At 46.0% G+C, this 14,959-nt stretch overlaps 1 protein-coding gene across 28 annotated transcripts in view; it reads left to right on the top strand.

Annotated features, from left to right (window-relative positions):
- NEDD4L (NEDD4 like E3 ubiquitin protein ligase) overlaps positions 1–14,959 on the top strand; it is a 1,724,212-nt gene that overhangs the window by 1,111,473 nt on the left and 597,780 nt on the right. The window lies entirely within an intron of this gene.

Below are 14,959 nucleotides of genomic sequence, written 5' to 3' on the forward strand. Positions count from 1 at the left end.
GAGGGATTTACACCAAACATACAAAAGACACTCCTGGATACCAGTCCCTACCATTTTGCCAAATCTGGTGTAATTCCGTTCAGCTGTTCGAGCTGTAGCCTTCTCAGAATGTCCCTATGGAAATTAACATGGGGAAAACACGTTTTGGGACCCCCTTTTTTTCTCGGCCCCCTCTTGACGAATCCCCCCGAAACTTTCAGGGAAGGAGCGGAGCGCAACGAGGCAAATTTAAGGAAGATCCCTCAATCGGCTCCAAAGTTATTCCCAATAGAATGTTCGGAATTTCCTATGGTAACTAGGTCCCAACTATATATACCTACTGGCGACCGCCAGTAGGTAATATATATATATATATATATATGTATATATATGTATATGTGATTATTGTATATATATTATATTCATTTTATATGTGTGGAAATTTGCTATCACACATATACCTTTCCAACGCAAGCCTTTACAATGGAAACGTAAATATTTTGCAGGTAAGTATAAGTTCATTAGGCTGCCTGAGCCAGTACTGGTGGCTTAAAATCAGTCTGCCATTCATCACAACTCCATAGCTGAAATGAAAATCCTTTGCCACAGATGGCGTTAGATTGGCGCCAGTCATGCCATGTTCACGTCCCCTGGTGCTGGTCCCGAGGCCAACGCTCCTGGCGCCACCAATGCCCACCGGCGGTGCCATCCATATTCTCATTCCCGACTCTGACACAGAGCCGAAGGGGCGTCATCCAATGCCGGCGCTGGCGCCGGGTGGAGCCATGCCTTCCAGTCTGGAGCCTGAGCCCTATTCCTTTGGGCGAGGACTCTGGGAAGAATGGAAGTGGTTGCTGGACCCTAAAGAATGCCAACCTTATGACTCCTTGAACTGATGTGAGGATCTGGGTGGAGTCAACGAACTGGCTACTTCTCCAGATACTGGTATGCTTTCTCCGCCTATGTGGGCTTGGAGGAGGGAGCATCATTTACAGTGGTGGTACAGAGGGTGTCTGGGGTCCTGGAACTTAGCTTGCCCTGGGTGGCTGTCAAGACCAATGTCTTGACGAAGGTGCTTCTGCCAGGAGTGTCCCCTTTCGAACCAATTCTCCCATTTAATGAAGCACTTTGGGGCACATGCATCAAAGGAAATTGCATTCGCAAATTTTGCGAATCGCAAAATTCGGCCGTTTGCGAATGCAATTCCCATTTTTGGGATGCATTAACGTTTTTGTTATTTTCGCAATTTAAGAAATCGCAACATTGCGATTTCTTAAATTGCAATTGCATTTAAGGAATCTCAAATTGAGATTCCTTAAATGCAATGCATCAAACTCTAAAAATGTGTGAATTCGCAAATAAGGGGAGTAAATTGCCATGAAGTTGACCTTCATCTTAAATTGCGTAAACTTTGAAAAATGCACTAAAGTGCATTTTTCAAAGTTCCATTTTACACACACACATGCCCTTGGGGCATGTGAGTGTTCAAAATGTACTTCTAAGCAGATTTCAGGGGTGCAACAGGGAGTCCTTTAAACACCCCTGCACCCTTGAAATTGCATTCTTAATTTGCGAATTTCTAATGGTGAATTGCAAATTAAGAATGTCTTTCCATTCATTCCTATGGGCCTCTAGGCCCATAGGAATGGATAAGGAGGTATTCCTTAATTGCGATTCTCAATTAGAGAATCGCAATTAAGGAATTTTAAGAAAGCGCTATTTTTATAGCGATTTCTTGATGCATTGCAGTTTTCAATTCCTTAATTGCGATTCCTTATTTTTCGAAATTAAGGAATCGCAAAATGCAATATTGATGCATGTGCCCGTTAATGATTTCCTGCTTGGGACTTGGTCCAAGCCCATCACAGGGGCTCCTATGAACAGGACTATTGGACCGATCCTGGGGACTCCATATTCCTGGAGGACCTATCTTGGCTTTTTGTGCTGGACTGTTCCCATGAGGTACATGGTCAAGACTGATTTGCATTTGGCCAGGTCTAAACTGGGGTGGCATGGTGAGCAAACAAATGATGGATTTAACCCAGATCTCTTGACTTGGGGGTGAATGTTTTGATTTGTTCTGCATTCCGTCCATTAATTGTGTGTCTTTTCACTCCATATTCCTCACAGAACACCCTACCCTGGAGACCTTGGTGGTCTAATCCTCCACTCCTCATGTAAATCCTGGCGCATTCCCTACCACACATCCAAATCGGCAATCCAAGAGGCTGGACAATTTAGACAAGAAAATGGTTTCTTCCGCCATCCTGGCATTGCGATCGGTGAACACTGCATGCCTTTTGGGCTGCTATTCCCATGCCTTGTGGGATACGGTGCGTAGATGATGCCAACGGTCCTGGAGGAGGCCCGAGACGTATACTCTCAGGCTCCTGCAGACTGGAAGGAAGCAGCTAAGTTCACCATTAGATGAGGACTAGGTGCCACCATCTCATTAGGCAGAGCAGCTTTGTAGATAGTGGCTTTGGGATGCCACTCCTGGTTGAGGACTTCTGGCTTTTCTGGGGATGCCGAGACATCACTGATGGACATGCCCTTTTTTGGGTCCTGTCTCTTTGGAGACCAGATGGATTTGGTGCCGCAGCGCTTTAAGGACAGTAGGGCTTCTGCCCGGTCCTTGGTCTGTTCTATGGCCCCTTATCACCCTCAATCTGCCTTTTGCTCCTGTCTTGACCACGAAGGGGCATACAGCTGCGTCCTTATCCATGCAGCCACCTTACCACGCAAACATTGCAGCCTCTGCTTGGCCATGGACGTGGTACCTACCAGCCCCGGGATTCGGATAGCCAGAGGTTTAGTCAGTCCACCAGTATCTGCAGCCTTCAAATCCTCGTAGTCTCCTCGTTTACTTTCATGGACATCCAGTGGGCGGCCGGATTAGTCATCACCTGCCCTGCTGTCAGTCTATAACATTGGACAGGTAAGTTTTGCAGATTGTCTGAAGGAGCTACTATCTCCCCGGCTATGCTAACACTCACTCCATGCTGCTTATTTACCCCAGACTGACGGAGGGCTACCTGTCTCTTCTCCACCAGGAAAGGACGGCTCTTTTGGCCAGAGAAGTAATCGAGAGAGTGCCAACACCAGAAGTGGTTAATCGTTGCTGCTACTTTCTGGTGCCTAAGATTGATGTTGGCCATTTTCCTATCCTAGACTTGCACTCTCTCAATGTCTTCCTCAAGTAGAAGTTCAAACTGCTCATTGTATCTTTCTGCCCTTGACCCAGGCAAATGGATATAAATGTAAATGTGTGTGTCTTGTAAAGCGCACTGCTACCGGTAGGCGTCCTGGCGCTATAGACCGCTGGGGAACCCATCTTGGCTTTCCCTGTGAGATGTTCCCTCCTGGGTATCTCCAAGGTGAAACCAGGCACCGAGGCGAGAATGATAGAGTCCGCTGACCTTGGTTCATTACCCTGCCGCGTTGGGAATTGAACCCTGGTCCCGGGCCGTCCTCTGCTTTCGGGTCTGCCGCCTCTAATCAGTGAGCCACACTACACCACTTGCCATGTTGGGCTAGCAAGGCACATATTTCAACATCCCCCTCCTGCCGACCCAGAAGGCGTTACCCGTGGTTCACGATTGGCCACTACCACAGTTCACTGTGCTCCCCTTTGGCCTAACTTGCGCCCTTTGAGTATTCACCAAGGTGATGGCTGTGGTTGCAGCTCATCTGTGGAGACCAGGGATGCTAGTCTTCCCCTAGCTCGATGACTGGCTGTTGAAGGCGGTCCTGCACCAGGCTGTCATCCCCCACCTCTAAACTACGGCAGAACTGCATTCTCTAGGATTCGCTATCAACGTGCCAAAGTCACACCTGACTCCCTCTCAGACACTCCCTTTCATCGGAGCTGATCTGGACACCATGCAGTTTCAAGCCTAGCCTCTTGAACCGAGACTCTAGGATATTCAGGCTATGATACTGATGTTTCAGCCTCAATCCTGATATCGGTGAGACAAACTGAGCTTCTGGGCCCATGGCCAACTGCATCCTGCTGGTGATACATGCCTGGTGGCATATGCAGGCTCTGCAGAGGGATCATAAATTACAGTGGATAATCTCTGCAACATGGTTCAGATCAAGGACGAAACTTCAAAAGATCTGCAGTGTTGGTTACAAACTGCAGTTTTGCCAGCAGCAGACCCCTCTCCCTTCCCCAACAATATCTCACAGTAGTGTCAGATGTCACTCCTGGGATGGGGTGGCTATCTAGGAGAGTTGGAATTGAGAGGATGCTGCACTCTGAGCGATCCAGAGACCAACGCGATTGATGTGGAGTCTGGATTCTGCCAATTAGCATTGAAACTCTTTCTAACCTCCATCCAGGGGAGGCTAATGCAAGTGTTTACAGACAACACCACCACCATGTGATACTGCAACAAATATGTGGGTGTGGTCGTGGACCCTTTGTCAAGCGGTCAAATATGGCTGGAACAGCAGAGCATTTCTCTGGTGTTGTAACACCTGGCGTGGTCTCTGAATGCCAGAGCAGACACACTCAGCCACATGAATCACAAATGGCGTTCCCATTCAGTGAAAGGTCTCTTTCAGCGGTGGGAAAAGTCTTCGTTAGGTCTGTTCACCACCAACAAAAATTCACAATGTCAGCAGTTCTGCACACTGAATTTTCTAAGGCAGCTCTCTCTCTGACACGCTTTGTGTCTCAAGTGGAGCTCAGGCCTCTTGTATGCCTTTCTGCCCATACCACTCCTGCTCAGACTTTTCAAGAATATCAGGAACTCCCATGCCCAAGTCATCGATTTCGTGGTTCCTGATTGGGCACAGAAAGTCCGGTGTACCGAGCTGTTCACCGTGGCCAACGGTCCTCCAATCAGGGTGCCCCTTCGGGACAATCTTCTGTCACAGCAGCAGGGGAGAGTTCTCCACCCTAGCCTGTTAATGCTCCAACCTTCTTGCATGGAGATTGCGCGTCAACAGTGTTTGACCTTCCTCCCGAAGTCTGTTACGTTATCTTGGCAGCCAGGCGTCCCTCCACCAGCACGGTTTATACCTGCCAATGGGCATAATTCCAGCATGATGTACAGAACGAGAAATTGATCCCCCTTTCTCAGGTTCTCCTGTTCATCCTTTCCCTTGCCCAGCAGGGCTCTGCTCTGAGCACTGTTAAGGAATATGTTTCTGCAATCTCTGCTTTTCTTCGATTGCCTGACTAACGTTCCCGTTCCATTCCCTCATTGCACATATGTTTTTGAAAGGTTTGCAACTTATAATTCCTCCCTCTCCTTTCATCATGCCTCAGTGGGACCTTTATCTGGGACTGACGTTCCTGATATGCGCTCCTTTTGAGCCATTACATAAGTGTCCATTCATGATGCTGCTTACCATCAAGACAGCATTACTGGTGGCAATAACATCTGCCCAGAGGGTCAGTGAACTTCAGGCCTTGTCATCCAAGCCTCCTTATCTTAACAACTTTGTACGAGAGCTTCCTTTCTTTAAAAGTGATCTCTCCATTTCACGTAAACCAAACCATAAATCTGCCCACTTTTTACGCTCTGCCTCATCCCTCCAAGGAAGAGGAGTAACTTCACCGTCTGGACATTGGTGTTCTACCTTGACTGCACATGAGAGGACTGGGTGGACAACAAATTCTTCTTTGGGGATGTTGGAGCAAATTAAGGGCGGGCTGTCCATAAGAGGATTATCTCACAATGGATTGTTGTCTGTATCAAAATCAGCTACTCATTGGCTAAGAAGCACACCCTTGAGGGCTTGCGTGCTCATTCCACCAGAGTTATAGTTGCCACGACTGCATTAGCTCGTGGAGTTCCGGTCCTGAACATCTGGCAGGCAGCAACATGGAATGTTGCTGCCTGCATATGTTTACTAAACACCACTCTCTGGACAGTCCGGTCTGTAGGGATGGAGCCTTTGTCCGTTCGGTCCTGCAGGACTTCCTTGTATGAACTTGGTCCACAGACCCACCTCCCTGGAGGTGTTGCTTGGGTATCTATTCTAAGGTAAGGACTCTGTGGGCAGAAGTCTCTATCAGATGAACAAGGTATTTATCTTCGGTAACACCTTATCTGGTATAGACTCTTTCTAACCACTGATTCCTTACCGACCCACCCATCCTTCCTGCTCTACAAACAGATTTCTAAGGACAGTGCTTTCCTCTTTCATTGCCACTAGTTTTCCAAATTAGTGGTAAGTGTACTTAGTGGTTCTGTGCTTCTGTCCTGGAAAGTCGCAAAAAGTAACTGACATCAATGCACTTAAGTGGCGTCTATATAGACACTGCACATGTCACTTCTGGCACCAAACGGAGTCCAACAATTCCACCTACTGGAGCGAAGGTTTAGCTCAAAAGACATTTCCGACGCCTAAGGAATATTCTAAGGTAAAGAATCTGCAGCTAGATAGTCTTTACCAGATAAGGCATTAAGGGCCAGATGTAGGTGGCCGTTTGAGGCCATTTACCGAGCGGTAACGGCCGATTTTGGCCGTTACCGATCGGTAAATGGGTGACAGGTATGTAGGGGGCATTATTTTACCGAATCTGTAAAATTACCGATTCGGTAATTTTACCGATCCGGTAAAATAAAAATTCGGTAATTTTACCGATTCTGAGGCACCCAGATGTAGGTGGGACTCTTCAGAGTCCCAGAGGCCTTACCGAATCGGTATTTTACCATAAAATCCAATTTGATGGTAAAATACAGATTCCGGCGTGCATGCACATGTGTGCATGCACACCTATGCCATGTGACAGGCAGACCTGCCCTTAGGGCATGTATGCCTGCCACATGGCACCCGAGCCTGTTTTGGGGGTGCCAGAGGGTGTCAGAGTGACACCCCCTACACTCTTGTGAAAATCGGTATTTACCGATTCGGTAAATACCGAATCGGTAATGCCCATTCATTCCTATGGGCTTCAAAGCCCATAGGAATGAATGGGCATTACCGATTCGGTATTTACCGAATCGGTAAATACCAAATTCTTCCGAATAGGTATTCTAGCACATCTGGAATACCTACATATCGACCCCTTAGATTTACCGATTTTTAATTACCGATTCGGTAAAATTCGGTAATTGAAAATCGGTAAATCTATTTTACCTACATCTGGCCCTAAATCTTGAACTTGGGTCCCAGTTGTTGGAAAGTGGAGTATTATGTGGTGTGCATATATACCTAAAACATGGTCCTTGGATTCACACTACTAAACCTTTAGCTCAGTCCTGATACAGTGACAAAAAGCAGTCAGTCTTTACTAGAGTAGCATATGTTAAGCATTTTACAGTATCATTATGGTTTATTGGTAATTGACACAACTAGATAGCAATCTAACACCAATTGATAGAAATAGAGTATATTTTTATCTTAATTTAGACACCAAAACGAACAAAATAGCAAGCATATAACCGGAGTTATGGATTTTCAAAGCAAGATAAAATCAAAAAGTAAAATACAGTGAGACTTTATTATTGCAGTCAGTGGCAGAAACTACTAGTGTCAATCTGTCACATAGAGGTCAATTAGTCTTTTACCCTTGCAGGGTAAAGGTGGTGTGTGTCCTAGGTCCAGGTCCCAACAGTTCGTTCAATTTGACCTACCTGTGGAGACCGGGTGCAGAGTTGGCTTGGCTGTCCATGGTGCTGCGGTACCCAGGCCGGCTGGTTTGTCTCTACCCAGGCCGGGTAGGAGGGTGCAGAGCAGATGGGTCAGCCAGGCGGCGTGCGCCAAAATATCTTCACGGTACAGGGGTGGGCTTGTTACAGGATCGATTCTGGGACAGCTGGGCCACTCATAAAGTAGGTCTCAGGGGGTCTTGATGGGTGCTTGCTTCCTGGTCAGTTTGAGTCCAGGTTGGACTGTTCGTCTCAGTGTAGGTTGCAGGGGGTCTGGTACCCCGAGTATTGGTGCGGCACGACTCCGGTAGGTCTTGGTGGGGAGACAGATCGGACCCTCTTTTGTGTTGGATGCTGCATCGGAGTCGCTGGGGAACAGCAAGTTCGTAAACCAGACTCTGCGGGTTCGGTGACTGCAGGGGAGTTTTTCCTTTACTCAAAGGGAGTTCTCTGTCTATTGGCAAAGGTCTGGAGGTGCTCCGGGGTTCTTGGAGCCCTTACAGTTGCAGGATGAGACAGCACACCATGATAGTTGAGTCCTGGGAGCAGCAGTCGGGGTTTAGCGCCAACATTCTGCCCAAACTCTGAAGCAGGTCTTCAGTTCTCGGGTCAGCAGCACTTCTTTGTCCGTATCTTCTTTGTATCTGTCGAATCTGTTTTCATGTCTCTAAAACCTAAATTTAGGGCACTAAAGGGAGAGACTGGTAACTTTAGGGTATCTGCACCCTCTTAAGTGACCGCTATCTGGGTAGGGGGCACTACAATTGCCCTGATAGGTTAGTTCCTGCCATCTCAATATGGAGGAATTGAAAACGTAGTGTCTTCATCAACTGCCCAAAGTTGCTGGATGAATATGGACACACCTCCTAATCGAACTAATTTTCCCGCCTGTCCTCCCACCAAATGTGGAGCAGGGTAGAGGGGTTGGCATCCTCCACTATCTGGAGATGCCTGGGCTGCATTTCAAAGGCGGCATTGCCTTTGAAGCTTCCTGCGTGGAAAGCCATTCCTTCACAGTAGGCTTTGTTCCTGGCCTCTGAGAGTGCTAGCTCTCACCCCATGAGGTCAGAAACGAATCTGGTGGCTGCACGCTAGTTAAGACTAGGCCAAGACAACAACAGTGTTTGGTCGGTTTTCAGGGGACCTTCTAAGGTGTCCCCTGTGTGCATTTATTAATAAAACCAACATTGGCATCAGTGAGGATTTATTAAGACAAGATGTTTAGGGTACTGTGAAGCCACCATGGGGCTAGGAAACTTGTATCCAGTCCATGTACTCTCTATGGCTTCCCTGCGTACTTGTGCTATCCAAGAATGGACTTAGATATTGTAGGGTCATATCTGCTCATGCAGATATGTCCACACATGGGATATTGTGCACCCTGCCTTAGGGCACTAAGGCTGGTTTAGGGGTGACTTACCCATACCTCATCATGTGTATGTGGACATGGCATACAGGGCTGTATGCCATGGCGACACACAGTCAGCAGTGGCAGGTTGCATTGTCTTGGGGAGGAGGCCCTAGGGTAGCACAATTTGTGATGCAGCCCTGTTGGACCCTCCCAGCGCCAATGCCCCAGGTACCAGGAATACCATTTACTAGGGACTTCTAAGGGTTGCTGAAGTTGTGACAATCTTTCATTTCAAATAACTTTCGATAAAAAAAAAAAGAATCATTAAAGTATACTATTAATATAACAAGTATCATACATTCAATCACAAATGGTATTTCACAGATCATATTCAAAATTTACGAACAATAAACACTGAAGAACTATACATTAATGAGGTGGATCGTTGAATAGTACTAGTTATAATCTTTCACTGTTGGCCTCCCATGGTCACTGAAAAATAGAAAAAATGTTAAATGCAGTGCATTCACAATATACAAAATATCAAAATTTAAAACAACATAAAATCAATAAAGTTCATAGTTCATAGCGATTCCTAATCGAAAGTGCAGATCTAATAAAACTAAGCATAGAGCTACATATAGCAACAGATGACAGTGATCTCAGATACTCAAAGCCTTCCATATATGTACAAGGTCTAATGTCCTTCAGAAGGGGTTTGATAAAACAATCTCTTGGGACTTTTTAAAGTGAACAGAAGAGAACAAAGTGCACTGTGCATTGTTGGGCTGTATTATTACATGGGCAAGGGGGCAGTCTCTCACACCAGCCCCCTTGTTTCGGAAAAGCAGCCAAAAAGTGCAATATTTGCAACCGAAATCTAGTCAATTAGAAATGCCATTGTGTGTGCATGGTAAAAGACAAATAAAACTGTTGTTGTAATATGACCGCTTGATTAGATGTTAATATTTCTTGCCTATGCGATCCTTCAACAGTGCAATAAGCATTCTTAAATGACCTTCTTCATGTTCAAATTAATAGAGACCGGATCATCATAAAAACTTTCTAGCCCTATTTTATTGAAAGTTTCCTTTACATAGCGTAGCCAGGGGATCGACATGGCCTTGTCGAGATTCATGCAATCCTTTAAGATTTCTTTTGAGAATGACAAATCCTCAGACGTCAATATTTTTCCCCAAGTTGTGACAATCATGGTACAGTTTTAGGAAAGAGATCTGGCACTGAGAACTTGGTTAGTAGAGACCCAGTGCACCTTCAGCCGAGATCACATCATGCACCAGGCAAAAAGTGGGGGTTACACATGTCAAAAGAGGCTCTTTCCTACATGCAAGTAGTTCAGATATGCGGTTCAGGTATCGGGGGAGCCCTCAAATCCTAGATTTAGGGACGTTTGGCTCTGAGAGCTAGTAGCTAATAGGCAGCTAGTACCTGCAGCTTATATTCCCCTGAGGTGACCCCATCCTGGGGCATAGGTCACCTTTTCTAACCAGAACCCACTATTTCTGCCCTCCTAAAGATGGCAGAATTATTTTTAGGTGTGCAGGTGAGGCTGCTCATCCTGGAGGTCGGCCAGCCTTCCTGGAGGTGTACTCCTCCTGCATACCTTTTTATCCCGCCTTATGTGGGTCCAAGCAGGCCTAGGGCAAGGGGAGGGCTGTGTCCTCATGGGGACAGCCCAGATACACCACTCTGGTGTGTCACTTCACTAGCCTGTCCGAGGGGGAGAATGTATGGCTTCCTTCTTGCTCAGGCCTTTGTTCCTTATTTCTGGTAATAATCACACTACCTAGCAGGAGGACAGAATCATGCCTTGGCGGCAGCAATCAATCAGTCTGATGTCTTGTAAAGTGTGAATGCTCACCCGTAATTGTCTCAAAGCACTGGAGGGGCAGAGAGGGGGGACGGAACTTCTGATCCACCGAAGGCACTGTGGTTCAGTCGAAGAGCCAGGTGTTTAGGTCATTCCTGAATTGAGGCAGTGACAGTAATTGCCACTGGTTGAGGCAGGGTGTTCCAGGTCTTTGCTGCGAGGTAGGAGAAGGACCTACCTCCGGCCATGGTCTTAAAGATTCATGGGATGGTCGCCAGGGCTAGTTGAGCAGAGGTCTACGGTGGAAGTGTGGAATGTGAGGTGGTGGTTGAGATATGCAGATCGCGTGTCATGCAGAGCTTTGTAGGCATGTGTGAGTAGCTTGAAGGTGATTCTTTTGTTGACTGGGAGCCAGTGAAGGTCTCTCGTGGCCAGTGATGGGGCGAACAAAGCGATACCGAAGGGAATGATGGACGGAGTGCTTGAGCGAATCAAACACTCACCCCCATTCAACTGATCTGGGTTAAATCCATCATCATTCTTTAGCTCACTCCACCACCCCAGTTCAGACATGGCCATGTGCAAATCAGTCTGACCCTGTACCTCATGGGAACAGTCCAGCTCGAACTTCCAAACCATGTCTTCCCTGGACCGGAAACAAGCATCCTGGGACAGGTTTCGGGTTCATAACCCTCATCAGCCAGGCTATCTTGAATCCAGTGGCAGAGTGAGCAAGGGACCCACGTCTGGGCATACCCTGCCAATTTAGGGCGAACAAAGCAATACCAAAGGGGATGATGGACGGAGCGCTTGAGCAAATCAAACACTCACCACCAGTCAACTGATCTGGGTTTAATCCATCATCATTCTTTAGCTCACTCCACCACCCCAGTTCAGACATGGCCATATGCAAATCAATCAGACCCTGTGCCTCATGGGAACAGTCCAGCCCGAACGATTGGGCGGCAGAGGCTGTTGAGGATGAATCTAGCGGAGGCGTTCTTTAAAAGTTGAGTCTTGAGGAGTTTTTGGGTAATGCCAGCGTAGTGTGCATTGCTGTAGTCGAGTCTTCTGAGTGCGTGAGTGACTGTCTTTATGGACTTAGTGGGGATCTACTTGAAGATCTTTCGGAGAAGGCGTAGCATGTGGTAGCAGGCTTATGAGATGGCGTTGATCTAGTGGTTCACGGTGAGTGAGGAGTCGAGGATGATGCAGAGGTTTCGTTGTCTGTGGGTGTGGCTGTGCGGGCAGGCGGGGGTTCCAAGTGCTGAGGGCCACCTGGATTCATCCCAGGCAGAGGGGGTAGATCCCAGGATGAGGACTTCGGTCTTCTCGGAGTTGAGCTTGAGGCAGCTGTCCTTCTTCCAGGTGGTGACAGCCTTCATCCTGTCATGTAAGTTGTTCTTGGTGACTGAGGGTTCGTTGGTGAGGGAAAGAATCAGCTGTGTCGTCGGTGTAGGAGATGATCTTGAGTCCGTGGTGCCAGACGATTGCTGCGATCGGGCCATGTAGATGTTGAAGAGAGTGAGGTTCAGGGAGGACCCCTTAGGCACTCTGCAGCTGTTTTATGTGGGTTCAGAGTTGAACGGTAGTAGTCGGACAACCAGATAGGGAACCTCTAAGGTGCCACCTGGATGCATGCCACCCTTCCCTTGACATCAGGTTCACATCAGGGGAGAGAAGGCTTGTTGTTTTTCTCCAAACAAGATATACTTTGTTGGTACTATAATGGAGCTAGCAACCTGTTTCTGTCCAGGTGTAAGTCCCATATTATCCTATGGGCAGCCTATGACTTATAGTGTACTTTAATGGTAAAGACACTATAGCGACATATACATTTGCACTTGTATATCTACACCCTTAATACACCCTGCCTCCTGGGCGCAGGAAGCCTTCTTCTAGGGGTGGCTGACATATCTCAAAAGCAGTGCTTTTGACTGTGTCACACAAGGTGAGGGCACAGCCGAGTTCAAACAGTTTGCACCGCTCCTGTAGTCAGCAATGGCAGGCCTGCTGTCAGTAGTTTACTCGGGTCACCCAGGTGGCACAAAACCGTACTGCAGCCCTGGGGACCCCTTTACCACGTATGCCCTGGGTACCTCTGGTACCATATTCTAGGGACTTATAAGGGGGACATTTAGGATTGCCAATTCACACACAAAAGGTTTGGGGAAAGAGCACTGGCACTTGGGCCTGGTTAGCAGGCTCCAGGGCACTTCCCTAATGGCAAAACACTATCTAGTAGTTCAAATGGAGGCAAAAAGTGTGGGGCATCTGCAAAAAGCCTGGTTTCCAATTTCGGTCATCCACCAGATGTTGCCTTAAAACGTTAACTATTTTTGTGTCCGGTTCCCCTTATCCAATTTCGATAATTATCTATTTCTCTAAATTGGTTTGAGAATGTTATTGTTTTTTTCTTGACTTTAAGTTGTTTGTGCTGGTGGAACTTAACACACACTTCTCTGAGGTTTGCCCATTGCTTGTGACATAGCTAGAGTCTTGAAATGTGTTTTACCTAACCAAACTGTGTTTAATAAATTGGTAGGCATCACCCGTCTTCAAAATAATTTCCCCATTTTGGACACTAATCCACATTCAGTAGCAAACAGAAATCTGCACACAGTATATGGCGCTCTCTAAATTGTCAGATTGATTGCACATGGAGCGATAGAAAAATCTCTCAAATGTGCCTTATTTGGCCACAATACGGCTAATCCTATTAGCTAGGTAATTATGTTGTTAAATTGTGAATTGCATTCACTTATATTATTAGTTTGTTCTATTGAAGCTGAAAGAGTACCAGGAGCAGGTCCTTAGCTGTCTTTTGTTATGTGCCCTTATCATACATATGCAGAGCCGCTACATGGGTATCAGTTCACACATACTGTGCAAACTGTGGATGGATGGATTAGAAACAGTGATAAAACAAACATTAGTAAATATTAAAATAATAGGTTTCATAACCTAACAGTCAACATCATCATGACACACTATTTTCAGAAATAAAGTTGATAGCTACATCTTTAGGTCTAGCATTAGCCAAGACCTTTTGATGTTACTATAAGTAGATATATAATGTTTTGACATATTGGTGCCTTTGGCCAGCCCTCTTCATTCTTTGGTCTTTCATTGTATCATTCACATTTTTTTCTGCCTGCTATAGCATTCCACCGTGGGGATATCGATCAGCCCATTTTAGCCATTTGCAAGGTGTTTATTTTTGTTAGATTGTTGAGGGCCTGACAGCTTCCCCAACAATAAAGTTTAAGCAAGCACCATGGCAAAACAAGGCAATACAAGCACCTTCAAATCCAAAATGCTGGCGGCCAACTCCAAACCTGTTCGCTTTGCCATTGCTTGTTAACATTTTGGTAAACAAGAAGCAATTCCAAACCTGACCTTAGAATGTAGGATAATGCTCTGATTCAAATGTATTTTGTTTCACCATTGGTATTGAATATCCAGGACCGAAGTGATCAACCTCAGAATGTTGAAGATAAATTGAGACAGTTCAGGACCAGGTTGTTAAAATGTAACTTCGTTAATTCAGGACTTGGTTATTAAAATGTGACTTGGTTAATTCAAGCAGGCCTATGACGGTCACTCAGGGATTTAACTAGATCTACTCTTAAGGAAAGGGGATGGGAAGCATTATGGAGACATTTAAGTTCCCAAGTGGAATAATCAAAATCACTAAATAAATCTTGAATTGAAAGGCTGTTTTCTAAACCAGAAGTAATTTTATGAGAGCAGAGTGAGATGATGACACAGGAATAACATTACAAAACCTTCTGTCTCAAATAGACAAGTGACTACTTAGATAAGCCTAGGTGAAGCAGCAACAATAGAGAATTTCAAAACTTCTAACAGTAGGATAGTATTACAAAATAAAACGGTGAAGCTTGAACCCTAGTTCGGTATGTTCCATAAGTGCAGACATAAATTAGAACGCTAGTATGGAATTTTCATTTTGCAACTTTCTTGCATGAAAGCTAAATTCCTTGGACAAGAAAATAAACTGGTTAATTTGGTGTTACCAAGAAAAGTTTGGCTGTAAACATTTTAATTTTTCTAAACTGACTCCTCCACCGGCAAAGCTTGCAGCCTGTTAAGTTGAACAGTGCCATGATAGATAGCAAGTGAAAAGGGATGACGATTTAAAGGTGTGCTACCTTATAGCAAATCACA

This window comes from Lissotriton vulgaris, chromosome 3_1 (assembly GCF_964263255.1).
Source record: "Lissotriton vulgaris chromosome 3_1, aLisVul1.2, whole genome shotgun sequence".
NCBI lineage: Eukaryota > Metazoa > Chordata > Amphibia > Caudata > Salamandridae > Lissotriton > Lissotriton vulgaris.